The sequence below is a fragment of the Danio rerio genome, chromosome 14 (genome assembly GCF_049306965.1).
Source record: "Danio rerio strain Tuebingen ecotype United States chromosome 14, GRCz12tu, whole genome shotgun sequence".
Lineage (NCBI taxonomy): Eukaryota > Metazoa > Chordata > Actinopteri > Cypriniformes > Danionidae > Danio > Danio rerio.
Genome location: NC_133189.1, coordinates 32,000,493 through 32,006,773, shown reverse-complemented (window position 1 = coordinate 32,006,773; position 6,281 = coordinate 32,000,493).

Genomic DNA, 6,281 nt, shown 5'->3' with positions numbered 1-6,281 from the left:
CAATAGACTAAGACAAAGTGATAAAGTTTGATTAATTTCAGTCTGAAAATGGAGGAATATATTTAGAGGAGATTTTATTATATAAACTCTGTATTGTTTTAGGAGAAAAGCTTGCTTGATTGCACTTTAGATTTAAACACATTTATTAATGGTACACTGGATAAATAGTGAGCAATTTTTTTTTTTTATTTTGTATGAAATTCAGTATACAGAATATACACTACCTGACAAATGTCTTGTCGGATATCCAAGTTTTAGGACCAACAAATAATAACTTGACTTCTTTATGATCTTTTAGTACCAAAAGTAGCTTATATGAAAAGCAAATGCCTCTAGATTATGCTTATTTTACCAAAATAAAATATGATCATGCCTTGATTTTTGAAAATTTAATCAGAACCTTATTGTCTGACTTTGCTTAGACAAAATTCTTGTCACGTAACAGAAATAATGTACAGTTTAGAATATACAGTCATAGTGCAGTGGAAAATATTGTGTATGACTTCCATGAGGCTGTAGGACTGCATCTATACATCCACTGCAATGACGTAAATAACTTATTATTAAAGACATCTGGAATAGCAAAGAATGTTCTTGCTGGATTGCCAGAGTTCATCAAGATACTTTTGGATTTATCTTCAATGCCTCCTCCTTCATTTTACTACACTTAATAATAAGCATGTCAGGTGACTGGACTGGCCAATCCTGGAGCATCTTGACCTTCTTTGCTTTCAGGATCTTTGATGTGGTGGATGAAGTATGAGAAGGGGTGCTATCCGGCTAAAGAATTTGCTGTCTCCTGTGGTTTTTAATGTAATAGGCAGCACATATGTCTTGATACCCCAGGCTGTTAATGTTGCCATCCACTCTGCTGATCTCTCGCACACCCCCATACTGAATGTAACCCCAAACCATTTTTATTTATCCAACTTGACTGAATTCTGTAAGAATCTTGGGCCCATGCAGGTTCCAGTAGGTCTTCTGCAGTATTTCTGATAATTTGGATGCAGCTCAACAGATAATTCATCTGAAAAATCTACCTTCTGCCACTTTTTCAATTGATCAACTAGAAGTCAAGTTATTATTTGTTGCTCTTACAACTGGGTTCGACCACAACACTTTTGTCAGGTATTGTAAATGCAAAATTATTGGATATATTGAATTGGAATTAGAAATATAAGTTTTACAAAATGGATCAAATTACGAACAAACACAGAAACATAGTCACAGGTTCTTGGTAGATTGCTCTCAAACGTCGAATTCATTAAAATTGTTTATTTACATATTGTGTTTTTTTTTTTTTTTTTTTTTCTGCATTTTCTTGTCAAATTTTTTTTCCCACCTCACAGCAAAAAGGTCACTAGTTCAAGTCCTGGCTGGCCCAGTTAGTGTTTCTGTCTAGAGCTTGCATGTTCTCCCCATGTTTGCACTGGTTACCTTCAAGTGCTCTGGTTTCCCCTCAGTTCAAAGACATGCTGTGTAAGTGATTTGAGTAAGCTAAAATTGTCCGTATTGTATTGTGAATGAGTTTGAATGGATGTTTCCCAGTGAAGGTATCCACTGCGTAAGACATATGCTGAGTAAGTTGGCAGTTCATTCCTCTGTGGCAACCCCTAATTAATAAAGGGACTGAGCCAAAAAGAAAATGAATGAAAGAATAAATGAATGACTTCAAGCATACTGCATGGCTAATATTAATCCATGAACCATACCAAGTTGGAATTTCTGGTCTCATTAATATGTTTACTAATTGTCTTTTGAAATCAAGCATTTTTACATCAATAATAATACACCTTACCCTGTTGTAAAATTGGGATCCGGTTCTGGAAAGAGCATTCTAGAAAAATGACCAAAATGAAGACGATCAGTAAATGATAATGAAGATGAAGGCCTAGGAGAAAAAGAAGAACAAATCACAGTCATGACATTTGTATAATAGCAATCCTGTTAGAAATGATAAATGACTGCATAAGTTGTATAAATGACTGGAAGCATTCGCCATAAAATGTGTTAAATGTGGAAAAAAACTGTTCACCGGCCAAGGGTGAATATCATAATCATCACCATTTAACTTAGACGACCGGCATTTGTATCTTTTCAGAATATGAATGATTCATTTTCCACAGCTCACGGTTTGCATAGAAATTCTGCGCAAGTACAGTAATGCTGCATATCTGGAATAATTCACAGCATAACCATGACACATTAAACAGTTCAGCGAAATGACAAGTTGATTGTTGTCAAATCACCCTCTTGCCTCATAACTGCTCATTCACGACCGTGTAAAGTCAAACGGTTGTTCTCTCCTTTAAAATTATTTCGGAAATCCTTAGAATATTTTAATGCTAATATTATAAGCTCACAAGCATAATATGATAAGCTGACAAGCTTATTCTAAGCTGTGAAGTTTAAAGAGTTTCTCCCATTAGTTATCGGACTGCGCATTAAATTGCGCCGGAGCTCTAGCAGGTACAAAGTTAAATTCTCTTTTAACTTGGAAAGGAGATTAGTTTGACTGCCGGTGACAGTGTCATATACAGAGGGGCTGCTGGGGTTTATCTGGGCTGCGTGAGAAGCGCAGGTGTTTTGGGTACGGGACCAGGAAGCAGACAGAGGCGATTATCTGACGCCCTGTGATTTGCACTGAGGTGTCAGTCGGCAGCAGGAGTAACTACAGCTGTGCAAGGCAAAACACAGACATGGCAACCTTGTTAACACAGTGCCAGAGGAAGAACATTGTCTGACAGGATTCAAACACTGACGCCAGTGATTCAGCTGGAAATTGGAGGTGAAGTGAAGATCATTTCTTTTAAATGCTCCTGAAATAAGTCTTTTATATTGAATTTTTTGTATAGCTGAAATATATTTTTAAAGAGAAAACTCATAAAATAATATTGCAATACACAAAATAAGAGTTTCTGATTTCAGTAAAAAGTAATGCAAGTGAAAGTTCACACAAAAAGAAACATTCTTTACCTCAGTTTAACTTGTCTTAAATCTTTATGAGTTTATTTCTTCTGTTAAAACTAGTATATACTGTACCTACTTCCAGAGCATTTGTTTTTGCTACCATTAAGGTCAGTGGTTACAGCAGATTTCAGCTTTCTTTAAAATGTCTTATTTTTGTTCAACAGAAGGAGGTTTGAAATCACTCGAGAAGTAAATAAAGAGCAACTTTTCTTTTTTTGGATGAACTATTACTTTAATTCCACAATGTCTAATCTTTTTTTGCAGCAACCATTGTCCCAGTTTTTAGAGTTACGTGATCTTTGAGGAAACATTATAGTCCCTTTTTTGTGAATTAAATAAAAAATAAAATGAAAATGCTTAATTACACACAAACCACATAAAAAATAACTATGCTGCACTACATAAGAACATATAATATTGACAATTATCAAATCATAATTAATTTATTTGAATTTAATTCATTTAAAATTTATTGTATTATATAATTGTTATTTCTTCTTCTTCTTTTTCTTCTTTTTATTATTATGAATAGATTTAGCTATTTATTTTTTAAATGATTATGTTGTAATTGCCGGCCTTTTCATTAATCAACAACAAATCAGACAGGAGGTTTTAAATACCAAAAAATAGACATATTAAAGCCGAAAAAGTGCAGAGCAGACATCAGAACAATCTGAAGTCTCTCTTGGACAATTCCTATAGTGTCTGTGTTCATCACAATCTTTATACAGATTTCTTGCCTCACCCCTAGGTGTCTCGTTCTTCTGACCATCCCTGGATAAGTTTACCTTCAGGTGGTCCTGTTATGTTTGGCTCTCAGCACGCTGGCTAAGGTCTAAGTAAGCAACTGCTTTCACACCAGAGATGTCTCATAAATGCAACTTCTTAAAAGTGTTTACATACATTGTCATTATTATACATTAAGTTGATAATATGTTACTTACTCTCCTGAATGCCTCTCCCAAATCATAGATTTTTTAATCAGTGCTTTAAATATTCAGTTATTGTCTACTCAGGCTCCCATAACAGGCTCCAGCACCTCAGTGGGCTCATTTTACAAATACATGCTGGCATGCACACACTCTTATATATCACCAACTTCTCTAAAACACACTTTTAAATCTTCATCAATTATTGTTGACCTGTTTTTAGAGAACTTTTATCTTCTTGAAAACTCATATTCCTTTGATTTATTTTTCAAAAAGGTTACTATAGCGTGTTTTCAAGGAACTTCAGAGTTGCTTGTTTAATTCAGAATCCTGCTTGCAGCTTTTTTTGTAGCATATAAACACGAAGCACCTTCATGGTGATGGCAAGCATTTGCTGTTCCATTTTTTTATTCATCTTTAAGAACTGCCTTAACAGCTTTCCTGTAGTGAATCGTGGTGCTAGCAACTCCAAGGTCATCAGTTCAATCCCCAGAGAATGTGCGAACAGATAAAATGGATAATCTAAAAGCAATGTAAGTCACTTTGGATAAAAGCATCTGCTTAATGCATAAATGTAAGTACAAGAACATATTCTTAGACATATGATACCCATGAGATATCTCTCTTAACATGCATGGCGAGTGACCGGTCAGCAACAATGAAGCTGATCGCATTAACCTCCAAGCTGAGCCATTGATCTGTTTTGCTAAACTCCAGGGATCCAGAGAGTTGCCAATGGATCAATGGCTTATTGAAAGCAATGATGCTTAAAATCAACACCAAATGTGCCTATGTCTGTTCAAATATGTATCAATACCTGCAATATAGCCACCAAAGATATTCACCTTTTTCAGTATGTCAGCTGCATTAAAAATAAGGGGTTGCATTTCGAGTTTGAATGATAAGGTTTCACTACACATAATCTGTAAACATAGTGAAAAGTGAATGACAGGTGCAGTGAGCATTATATTTATATATCGTATATAATTTTTTAATAGTTTTAAAGGGAAGTTGTTGTAAACTATTTATTTGGGCTAAATTTAAACAAATGAATTAACTTGAACATTACTAAATTTAGTTTGTTCAAATTCAGCCCATATAAATTGTTTGCAACAATTTTGCAGAAACCATTTTTTTCAGTCCAGCCCAGGCTCATTGGAAATGGATGCTACATGCCTACATTTTTTTCTTTTTGCAAAACATAAAATACATTGATTCAGATGTTTTATTCCGTGTTTCAGATGCCAAAATCAGTAGAGGGCACTGTCTACATATTTCAGAATCTGAAATACAAGGTTTAAAGGACACCTATGATGTAAATCATCCTTTGGAAGCTGTTTGGACAGAACTGTGTGTTGGTGTGTCCTCAGTCAGATTGGGATGATATAAAAACAATAAGTATCCAAGGATCCAATAAGGATCCAAATCATTCCCATTTTGAGACCCACCTCAACAAGACATAGGAGTGTGGCTTCCCTGCCCACCGAATTGATTTTCAGCCGCATATTAACATGTCTCTGTAGTAATGCGTATAATCATATCCACAAGACAGGACGTGCGCAAAGCAACTGGGATTAAAAGATCTGTTCAGCTCGCTGTGATCGTCAACCATCATCAAATGTAATCAAGAATGAATTTTACATGTTTAAAACCTTTTTAAAACAGTGCATGCTAAAGTAAAGACATTAAAATCGCTGTAATTCATCACCGAAGCCGCATGTCAGTACAATTACAAAAGATTTTTCAATCCCGGTTTGTGGACGTTAAATCAGCCTTATTTTGTACAGCCTTATTTTGATAACAGATATCCATACAAGAGTGGAACTTAACGTGTATCCTGTCACAAAAACAGTCCAAAGTTAAACGTGTTGTGTGTGTGTGCATGAACTTTGTAACGACATTGTGTGTGATTCATCGTTAAGGCTTGACTTAACTCCACAACAAATACATCAACTACTCATTGGGAAAGTTCATGCTGTTTGTTTTCACAAATGTAACGCGAGATCTGCTCGCTTCATGTCTGTCACTGTGCTGTTTATCTGACGCAGCTGGAGACTGAGTTAACAGGCACGTGGGAATGGTGGACAGGGAGAACTAGCTCATTTGCAATAAAGGCCCAGGCAACAAAAATAGCTACATTGTGTTCTGAGCAGAAAATTCCAATATTCTGAAAGGTAAAATAAATAATCTGATGGGTGTTTTGTATGGATGTATCGATTCATCGCAAGCCGGTTAAAAATTGATTAAAATATGTGACAACTGAAATTAGTAGAAATGTTGAATGAATTGCAATACATGTTTTAAACAAAGAGGGTGCTGTGTTTACAGAAGCAACCAAGAAGCAACCTGCACATCAGCAGTGAGCAAGAGGAGGGGTGGCAG